General features: G+C 45.4%; 1 protein-coding gene across 1 annotated transcript in view; it reads right to left on the reverse strand.

Annotated features, from left to right (window-relative positions):
- Positions 1 to 10,217, reverse strand: part of ASNSD1 (asparagine synthetase domain containing 1) — a 42,754-nt gene extending 32,537 nt beyond the window's left edge. Inside the window, exon 1 of the mRNA XM_054043704.1 lies at positions 9,350 to 10,217. The gene's annotated coding sequence lies outside the window, so the exon portion shown is untranslated. The remainder of the gene's footprint in view (positions 1 to 9,349) is intronic.
- Between the last annotated feature and the right edge of the window lie 1,057 nt (positions 10,218 to 11,274).

An 11,274-nucleotide genomic window follows, 5' to 3' on the forward strand; every position in this document is an offset into this window, starting at 1 on the left:
TACACTGATTTAGAGTGACAGCCATAGGCGCTGCCCTCTACCCCATTCCACCCGTTGCCCAAAGTCCCTGCCACACCTTGCCTTTTCCCACCCCAACACCTCCCCCTTCCCGCTCCCATTCCACTCTCTTCCCCCAAGTTCCCGCCCCTGCCCTGCCTCTTCTCCACCTCCTCCCCCGAGCGCACCGCGTCCCTGCTCCTCCCCCTCCCTCCCGGAAAGTCCTAAGTGCCACCAAACAGCTGTTAGGCGGCAAGGGGGGGGGGCGGGAAGCGCTGGGAGGGAGGGGGAGGAGCAGGGACGTGGCGTGCTGGGTGGGGGGAGGAGGAGGAGGCAAGGAGACGGGAGCTTGGCTGCCGGTGGGTGCGGAGCACCCGCTAATTTTTCCCCATGGATGCTCCAGCCCTGGAGCACCCACGGAGTCAGCACTTACAGTGACAGCTAAGGAAGAACATACTATTAGAAATAATGGAAGGCTATAAGCATTGTATATGATTTGGGTAGTATCCCTTTAAATAATTTGGGAGCCCTCTAATGAACCTCTACATCTTCTATGGCAGAAGCCACTAGAACCTAACACAGCAGCAGTGTATAGCGGTAGCTGTGTTTTCTTTGTTTTATATAGATAGCAAACATGGTTATTTGGAATCTAATTGTGTCACATACTTTCCACATATTTTTAATGTTGTGTAAAGAGCAAAGACACAAACACGCAAAAGGAAGAATTGTTTAGCATATAATTCCTATAATGTATTTTAGTACAGAGTTATTTAGCATAACAGCTAAGATCTCTGAAACAGAAAGAATGAAATTAGGAAATAGAAAAATTAATCTGAATAGAAGGGACACTGGAAAAGGGCGAATATAGTGCCAATCTATAAATAGGCAAATAAGGATAACCCGGGGAATTACAGACCAGTCATCTTAACTTTTGTATCCAGAAAGATAATGGAGCAAATAATTAAGCAATCAATTTGCAAACATCTAGAAGATCATAAGGTGATAAGTAACAGTCAGCATGGATTTGTCAAGAACAAATCATGTCAAACCAACTTGATAGCTTTCTTTGACAGGGTCACGAGCTTTGTGGATAGGAGGAAAGTGGTAGATGTGGTATATCTTGACTTTAGTAAAGCTTTTGATACTGTCTCGCATGACCTTCTCATAAACAAACTAGGGAAATGCAACCTAGATAGAGCTACTATAAGGTGGGTGCATAACTGGTTGGAAAACCGTTCCTAGAGAGCATGGGTGGCGGATATCAAAGCCCAGGGCAGGCGAAGCCTCCTCTGACCCAGGCTGTGGCCTTGCCCATGTTTCACCCCCAGGCCCCTCCTCTCGTCCCTGAAGCCAGCAGGGGCTCAGCTCCAGCCCGTTGCCTGGGGAGCTCGAGGCGGCCCGGGGAGGTGCTACAGCTGGCCTGGAGGTTGGGCCAGCGGTTCAGGCTGGCTTGGCGCTGGGGCCAGCGTCTTGGGCAGGCCTGGTGCTGGGCCTGGCGCTGGTAGGTGTGACTGGAGTGGGCCAACTGGTGGCTTGGGGTGGCTAGGACAGGTGGGCTGGGGCTCCTCCATCCGTGGTCCCTTCCAGTCTTATGATTCTTGACAGTAAGGTCCTTTAGAAGATTATTCCATATGCTATGTGAGTGAAAGAGGCCTCATCACTTTGCAACATTTAAAATTAGACGGAACAGCAAACCACTTGTACATATATATTCATTACTTTAATCAGAGCCCCTGGGTGCTCAGCACCTTTGAAAGTCAGGCCACTTATTTAGGTGCCGAAATAACATAAAGGTGCCTACAGTTAGGCTCCTATATGCTTAAAATTTCACCTAGTACATATTATGAGCTCAATCAGGACAGTCAGGCCACACTTGTTTTTGTTTAAAGAGTACTAATATATCCATATAACTTGGTTGGTAGAGATACTTAGCAGCAGTGGCCTGATTCTCCCATTCACCAGTGGAAGTAACACCATTAAAGTTACACTGGCATAAAGCTGTGCTAAGTAGAAGAATCAATCTGACTGTGCCACATTCTGTTCATGGTGCTGTAAAAATAAAATAATGCCAATGATTTCAATGGTGTTACTCTCCCAATTCACACCAGTGTCAATGAAAGGAGAATTTATCCAAGTACTGACCCAGCATGTAGAACTAAGCTACAGCCTGTGACCTGCTGGTAAACATAGAACAACTATTATAGAGAGTTGAGAAACACGCGATGGAATTTGCTCTTGGCTGTACCAGCCCAGAGAACAGATATGGGAAACAAACTGGTGAGTAGAAATCTCTAGCATTATTCCATTTCAAAGGGACACCAAGGTCTCTCAAAAGAAGGCTGTGTTTGTATTAAAAGTGCTTGCCATATTTGGCAGCTGAGTTTCCCCACCTCTGTATCCTCTCAGCAAATTCCTTCATGAATTTCTCAACTCTCTACAACAGCTGTTCTATGTTTTACCACCAGAAGGTCACAGTCCGTAGCTTAGTCCTACATGCTTGGTCATTACTGGATGAAATTTTGCTTTTATTTACATTGTTGTAAGTTTGGAGTAACATCATTGAAATTATTGGAGTTATTCCATTTTGACAACCAGTGATGTAAATGGCAGTTACTTTCAACACTTATTGGGGAAGATGGGAGAGGTTTTTATTTGTCACATGTGGCAGGATTTTCTAGTGTAGGTCACGTTGTATGTATAGTCCTAGAGCCTCCTTACACTTCCGACAAAAAGCAATCCGTAATGGTGTTATCTCTATCTCAGTTAAATTTATAACTGAATTACCATACCATAAAAATCCTGCCACTCTAATATACTTCACATGAAAAACAGAAATAAATGTCCCTGTAATAGCAAACAAGAAGGACAAGCAAAAATATTTTGTGTTTTTAAATGCTCATGTATTTACCAAAATGTCAAAATATGTCAAGTGCTTTTTAACTTTGAAATCCCATTGGTTCCTTTAACAAGCTAGAGTGTTTTTTGTTTGTTTAGTTCACCATGTCTGCTACTGTTTTCCAGTTGCTGATAAAGAAGGAGGTGAGTGTGTACTTTTTTTCAGAGTGGAGAGTGCAAGTGTGGTTTGGAATCTGCCTTTGGAACTTGTTTCAAGCAGCCCAGATGCACAGGAGAGGATTTTTCTCAGGAATAACTGTTGCTTTAGTTTTATCCAGGTACTCCTGAACAAGAAATGCTAGTGTTTAATTTTAACTTGGCCCTTCTTATTACCATGAATTTAGTATTGCTGCAATTCTGTAACCCCAAAACATGCCAGAAAGGAAGCCACAGTTTCCACTCAATACTTCCCTCAAGGCTTTAGTTACGCTCTGTAAAAAAGGTTCTTTTTGGAGGAAGTTCACCACTAAAATTAATAATATGTATAGCACATTATATCTTCAGAGCATGGAATAAACATTAACTAATTAACTCTCAGAACACGCCTGAGAGGCATGTAATTTAGTACGGTTCCCATTTTATAGATGCTTAAACACAGGCACAGAGTGGTTAACTGATTTGCACAAAGGCATATTGTCAATGCCAGAGCCAGGATTGGATATTGGCAGTTCCTAACTCCCAATCTCATGATGAGTCCACAAGACAATGCTACATCCCCTTCAAGAATACTATATTCCAGGCCTGCACAATTCATAAAGCGGCGAGGGTCATATTACTCCAAAGAAAACAGCTGAGGGCCGAAACCCCGCCCCTCCAGCGCCGCCGAAACACACACACCCCAGCCCCCCCGAAACACAACACCCTGTGACAATGCAGTTCTGGCGGGACCCAACTGAGAGTGCCAATTCAGGACAAATTGCTAAAACAGGGCAGTTACAGCCCAAGGCTGGGGTTTTTCCGCCTCTAAGGTAAACCAAACCAGCCAGACTAAGAGGACTTTGGTCTCACCCCACTGGCTAACCACAAGTCACACAAGCAATTCCCTTAGACACTCCAGTTTCCCAGTATCACCACCAGTGCCACTCGTTATGGGGACAAATGGTTATGAAAACCAATACCCCAATAAAAGAAAAAAGGTTCTCTCAATCCCAAAGGACCAAGCCCCAGACCCAGGTCAATATACAAATCAGATCTTACCCACAAATCACGCTGTTGCCAATCCTTTAGAATCTAAAATCTAAAGGTTTATTTATAAAAGGAAAAAGAGAGATGAGAGCTAGAATTGGTTAAATGGAATCAATTACATACAGTAATGGCAAAGTTCTTAGTTCAGGCTTGTAGCAGTGATAGAATAAACTGCAGGTTCAAATCAAGTCTCTGGAATACATCCCCCGCTGGGATGGGTCCTCAGTCCTTTGTTCAGAGCTTCAGTTTGTAGCAAAGTCCCTCCAAAGGTAAGAAGCAGGATTGAAGACAAAATGAAGATCAGGCATCAGCCTTTTATAGTCTTTTCCAGGTGTAAGAAGACCTCTTTGTCCTTACTGTGGAAAATTACAGCAAAATGGAGTCTGGAGTCATATGGGCCAGTCCCTGCATACTTTGCTGAGTTGCAAGGCGTATCTGCCTTCTCTCCATGGGTCAATTGTATAGCTGATGGTCCTTAATGGGCCAGCAAGCAGGCTAGGCAAAGCTAACACCAACTTGTCTGGGATGTTTCCCAGAAGCATAGCATAAGTTTGAAATACAGACAGTATAGAGCCAATATTCATAACTTCAACTACAAAATTGATACACACATATAGACAGCATAATCATAACCAACAAACCCTAACCTTGTCTAAGACACCTCATTTGACCCCCTTTATACAAAATTTGGTGCCGCTACAGGAACTTGGTTGCAATCATGTTCTATATGGTCCCAGATTATATCAATAACGTCACACTCCCCCCCCCGCACATCAGTTAATTGAGGGGCAAATCCCAACGAGCCTTTATAGACCCCAGGAGCCAGCCTGCCCAGGGGCCAGCCGTGCCCAGGGGCTGCTCCCCAGACCAGATTCCCCCCGCCCCCTGAACTCCTGGAGGGTGCACAGCCCCCCCCGCGAGCCCTCCCCTCCCCACCTCACCTCGGCGGCCCCCACCCTGAGTCCACTCACTGGCTTTGCCGGGCTTGGGCTGTTGCAGCAGCTTGTCAGGGAAGAGCTGCCTTCCGGAGGCACCAGAGAGCCAGAGTGTCCCGCTTGCAGCGGCAAGCCCCAGACATGGAGGAGCTGGCGCGGTGCAGGGGGGCAGCAGCCCTGAAAAGGTGGCAGTGTGGCTAGCGGGGAGCAGCCACACCCCCCACCCTCCTGCCCAGGCTGCGGCCCGGCACAGCCGCCCCCGGGGGCTCCTGCAAGCTGCAGCGGATGCATGTTGGCGTCGGCCCCCCATGGACCTCTCGGTTGCCCCCTCGCCGTGCTCGGGCTCTGCGGCTCCCGGGAGTGTGAGCCACCACCGCCGCCACTCCCGGAGGAGGCTCAGGGCCCCACGCCCTGGCGGCTCACATGCCCAGGAGCCGCAAAGCCCGAACGTGGCGAGGGGGGAGCCAGGAGGCGCACGGGGGCCGCCGACCGCAAGCATCTGCCCCAGGCCCTTTAAATTGCCACCATAGCCCCACTGCTGGAGCCCTGGGGTAGGGCTGCGGGGCTCTGGGGGCAATTTAAAAAGTCCGGGGCTCCCGCTGCTTCTACCGCCCCAGCCCTTTACATAGCCGCCAGAGCCCCACTGCTTCCCCAGGGCTCTGGCGGCTATGTAAAGGACCGGGGCGGTAGAAGCAGGGGAGCCCCGGCCCTTTAAATAGCCCCCAGAGCCCTAGGGTAGCGGGGGGCTCCGGTGACTATTTAAAGGGCCGGGGCTCCAGCTGCCTCTGCCGCCCCGGTCCTTTAAATTGAGCCCGGGGCTGCGGCTGCTACCCTGGTGGTGGAGGGGGGAGGAGAAACTTGCCGATTCTGAAGGGGGCAGTCGGGGGCAGGACGTGGGTTGGGGTCAGATGGGTGGGTGGGGAGGAGACAGGCACGTGGGGCTTGTACTCACTGCACGGTTCCCTACCGGGTCTTTGGCGGCACTTCGGCGGCGGCTCCTTCACTCGCTCCGGGTGAATGACCTGCCGCCGAAATGCTGCCGAAAACCCGGAGCGAGTGGACCCGGAAGGGAACCAGTTCTTAGGATTTTGGGAGCTCATCACTGCCCTCAGACAGAGACAAATACCTACAGGATCTCTATCAGGCGTTCTTAAAATTACAATACCCACCTGGGAAAGTGAAGAAACAGATTGACAGAGCCAGAAGGGTACCCAGAAGCCACCTACTACAGGACAGGCCCAACAAAGAAAGTAACAGAACACCACTAGCCATCACCTACATCCCCCAACTAAAACCTCTCCAGTGCATCATCAAGGATTTACAACCTATCCTGAAGGACGATCCTTCACTCTCACAGACCAGTCCTCACTTACAGACAGCCCCCCAACCTGAAACAAATACTCACCAGCAACTACATCCCACACAACAGAAACACTAACCCAGGAACCCTGCAACAAACCCCGTTGCCAACTCTGTTTGCATATCTATTCAAGGGACACTCCCATAGGACCCAACCACATCAGCCACACCATCAAGGGCTCGTTCACCTGCACGTCTACTAATGTGATATATATGCCAGCATGTGCCAGCAATGCCCCTCTGCCATGTACATTGGCCAAACTGGACAGTCTCTATGCAAAAGAATAAATGGACACAAATCAGACATCAAGAATTGTAACATTCAAAAACCAGTAGGAGAGCACTTCAATCTCCCTGGACACTCAATAACAGACTTAAAAGTCGCCATTCTTCAACAAAAAAACTTCAAAAACAGACTTCAACGAGAAACTGCAGAACTGGAATTAATTTGCAAACTTGACACCATCAAATTAGGCCTGAATAAAGACTGGGAGTGGCTGGGTCACTACAAAAAATAATTTTCTCTCTGTTGATACTCAGACCTTCTTGTCAACTGCCGGGAATGGGCCACATCGACCATGATTGAATTGGCCTCATTAGCACTACAAAAAGAAAATTTTCCCTCTGTTAAAAGCAACAGGGAGTCCTGTGGCACCTTTAAGACTAACAGACGTATTGGAGCATAAGCTTTCGTGGGTGAATGCCCACTTCGTCGGCTACCCCTCTGATACTTTTCCTCTGTTGATATTTATTCTTTCTTGTCAACTGTTCGGAATGGGCTACATCTACCCCAATTGAATTGGCCTTGTTAGCACTGATGCCCCCCCCCCTCACTTGGTAAAGCAACTCCCATCTTTTCATGTGCTGTATATTTATACTTGCTTACTGTATTTTCCACTCCATGCATCTGATGAAGTGGGTTATATCCCACAAAAGCTTATGCTCAAATACATTTGTTAGTCTCTAAGGTACCACAAGGACTCCTCATTGTTTTTACTGATACAGACTAACACGGCGACCCCTCTGAATACTGACCCTGAACTTCAGTGAACTTCAGGCTCATTATCTGAAATGTCCAGTGACCTTCCAAATATCAGCTTCAGCCTCTGAGGATTCTCTAGCTATTTGTCCCAGACAAAAACAAACACACCCAAACCGCAAAAGAGCACAGTCACTGACTCAGGGGTTTACTGGTGAACAGAATTACAGTAAAAAATGTGTCATGCTCCTTCTTGAAGAAACTGAAGAGCATACAATAGGATTAATGGGCAAAATAACCACGTCTGACAAACAAATACCTCATGTTGTGTCTTGTGTTTGAAACAAAAAGAAAGAACAAAAAAACCCCACAGCTATTGTTGACGCAGCTATTAGTGAACAATTACTGCAGGAATTGCATAGAAGAGTATGATTTTAGAAAACACTATCTTAAACGGAAGGCTTCATGATCCTTTCAAACTTCAAGTGGTGATGATCATTAATAAGTGGACTTTTATTGCAACTCAATTCATCGATCTCCAAAATATCGCAATATTCCATAAACATATAGCTATATGTGGATCATCCACTACCAAAATGCATCCACTTCTGGAGTGGAGTGCAACAGCTATTTAACAATACCCAGCAATACTAAAAATAGTTTAGGATAAGAAGTGAAGAAGAATGCTATATCCAATTTGTGCTGTATGTAACCTGTACCTATTGACTTGTCTTGTGTGGTATAACTTTAAATGGAGTGAAATACCCTGCCTTGCTGCAGTCATTTAGTGTGTGTAGATGCAGTCTGCTAGACAAGAAACTCACACACTGTGTATTCTCTCTTGGAGGACTTACTTTTGTTCTTTTACTACAAAAGAAAAGGTAATATAAAAAGTGTATCTATGTATGGTTGCTCTTTGTGTATGGAAAAAACATAAAACATACTAAGGGGAATTTAGGAAGGCAGAATGTAATCTCCTGAGTTGGTATTTGGTCAGAACACCAGGGTTAACACTCCTACACTCGCACAAAGAGTCATGGAAACTTTTCAGTTGAAAAGGAGCTTGATTTTATGTCTTATCTACCCCCCAATCCAATTACCACAATAATGTATTGTAAGTGATATTGGAATGATTTTAGCACTTCTCTGAGAGGTTGTTTTGTCATTAGGAACTTGTCATTGTGATTTATAGAAAGCAGGGAAATATGGAGTGGCAACTTTCACACAGGCAAGCGCATATCCTACATTCAAATATACAAAACTTCAGAGGTGTCTAATCGTGATGTATAAGAGGTAAGGATTGCTAGGCAAATGAACATGAATTTGAGAGAGAGACACTACATACATTACGATAGTTTGACACTGGAGTAATGATAATCCATTTCTGAAACTGGAATTAAAAGGTAAGGCCTACGTAGGGCAAGATTTTCAAAAGTGACTAGTAATTTTGGGTACCTCATTTTTGGGTGTCTGAGTTGATACCCCTTAAAGTAGCTTGATTCTCAGTGGGTGGATGCTCAGTTCTTGCTGAAAAATCAGTCCCCTTTAAGAGGGTCTCAAGTTGGACACCCAAAAATGAGGTATCCCAAATTAGTAGGCACTTTTGCAAATCTTGACTATCTGTATTCAGAAAAAACCCTTGGAAATTAAATTGGTCTGGATTATTCAGCTTCAGAGATCAATTGACATAAAATACAATATATTATTATAAAGCAATTCAAATCTAGCAATTAATCTTTCAGACATCTTGAAACTTCAGTTTATGCCTAAGGAACCAGTATTCCATTTTCCTATGAGATTTTTCTTGGTGTTAACTATGGGCCAGATTTTGAGAACCCTTACTCATGTGAGTAGTCCCATTGACTTCAGTGGGTCTATATGCATAAACAAGGACAGCAGCTGTCTTTGCTGTTTTGCCAGCCAGGGCAGAAAAAGTTTTTCACGCTCGCCTCCTCCCCCCGTGTTGGCCAAATAGGGCCCGTTTCCCCCCGGAGCTTACCTAATTACACCAAGGAGGCACGGAGAGACAAGAAGACGGGTACCAGGTCCTTTATTTGTCAGTCAGCTGAGAGGGTGCTCCCATCGGCTCATGCCAGAGGAGAGACACACCTTACATGGCCGAACAGGCCCTTTTTATAACCAGTAACAAACAACTCAGTTCTCATCCTTTTTACGTCATTATGCTGACCTATAGATAACAGGTTACACAGAATACATGTATTATTTTGGGGAGGGGGGATACAAGAGACATCTGTTGCGGATACATTTATCATGTTGAAGGGAGAACAAGGTACATCCCTTGACCCTTTGCACTAAATACCTTGGGGATATATGGGAAAGCGGCTACAAACTAACTATTTCTCTCTGTTCCCTCCTTATCTCTATTATTTCTGCTAATATGAGTGAAACTACAGCCATCTGCCAGAAACGCTGACCAATACATTTCTGCTTCAGCCTACTTCAGAGCATGTAAGCAGTTAGTATAGAAGTAGGTGAGAGTTCCCAAGATGGAGTCACTGTGGTTCACAGATAGGCCCAGAGCAAAAGAGTTTCATCGACACCTTGGCTTTCCACTCTCCCGAGTTACCTGGTATCCCAACACCCGTGAGCAACCAGGAGTGGGGGGAAGGCTGGCCAATCAGCAGAGCAAAAATGGCCACCTGATCAGAGAAGTGCAACAAACAAACAAACAAACAGAGAAGTGCAGCAATATGGCACCCCATGGAAGCTGGCACCCAGGGCCACTGCCCTGCTCACCCACTCATAAAACTGGCCCTGTGTAACAACAGCTACTCGCATGAATCAGTTTGCAGGAGCATGCTCTAACTGAGAATCTAAATCACAGTTTGTGTTCATTAGTTCTTTGGAAGGTCTGAAGGGGACTGGACAAAATTAGTTTCAAGGAAACATCTGCCAGATTCATAAGAAACTTGCTGGCTGAGTTTGGAGTTGGCAGTAGACCCTCTGCAGTTTTGGTAGATTAGTTCACAGTTAATAAAAGCTAAACACTTTAATGAACAACTGCACTTATTTTGCTCATACCAGAATTGTGAAAATTAAGATACACTTCCCTGAATGTACTGAGAAATCAGTTTTATTTATAACTTGAAATCACATTTGGTATTTCCGAGCATAGTGGAAGCTGCTGCCTTCTTGTAAATTAAGGACATAGCAGTACAAGAGCTCAGTGAGAGCCTGGAAATCAGTGTCCCATTTGCTTTGCTAATGACTAATAATCATCAGGGTCCAAATTCTGCTATCCTTACTCATGCCAGTAATCTCATTGAAGTGTCTTTGGTGACTACTGCTTACAAGAGCAAAGGGATTAAGGTTTAGCTCCAAAAGAACTTTTTGGTTTCAATGTTTGATTTCCATAAGGATCATAGAGAGCCCCATCCTGCAAGCCTCATGCAGGCAGAACTCCCACTGGTTTCAACAGAATATATGGGCAACTATGGATCCCCGTTTTAGAACATAGTGCTGTATTCTACAGTAATTGTCCCAGACCCTGCAGTAATACTATTTGAAGCTGTAGCATTTTGGATCTTTGTTGCAGAATACACTGGAGTGGGGGTTTTGTTTGTTGCAGATTCAGGTGAGGTATCCACAGTTAAACTCTAAAGAAACAAGATCCATTTCCAGGTTAATATCACTCATACTAGTAAAGAGAAACACAGAGGAAGATAAATACCAGATATGTAGACTGCAGCATTTCTCAGTAGGTTGTTTTTCAATCTTTTTCACAAGGTGTCAACTGTTGTTTAACCTTACAGGGAAGCAGAAAAACAGGAATGAGTTAGGGCTGAGCTCTGGTTTAGATGCATTCATTTTCCTTAAATCACTCCGGTGTTCTGCCCTATGAAATCATTAATGAACATCCAGCAGCAAGGACAACACAGAACACTGCAGATTAAAGTGATGGAA

The sequence above is a fragment of the Malaclemys terrapin genome, chromosome 11, assembly GCF_027887155.1.
Source record: "Malaclemys terrapin pileata isolate rMalTer1 chromosome 11, rMalTer1.hap1, whole genome shotgun sequence".
Classification (NCBI taxonomy): Eukaryota; Metazoa; Chordata; order Testudines; family Emydidae; genus Malaclemys; species Malaclemys terrapin.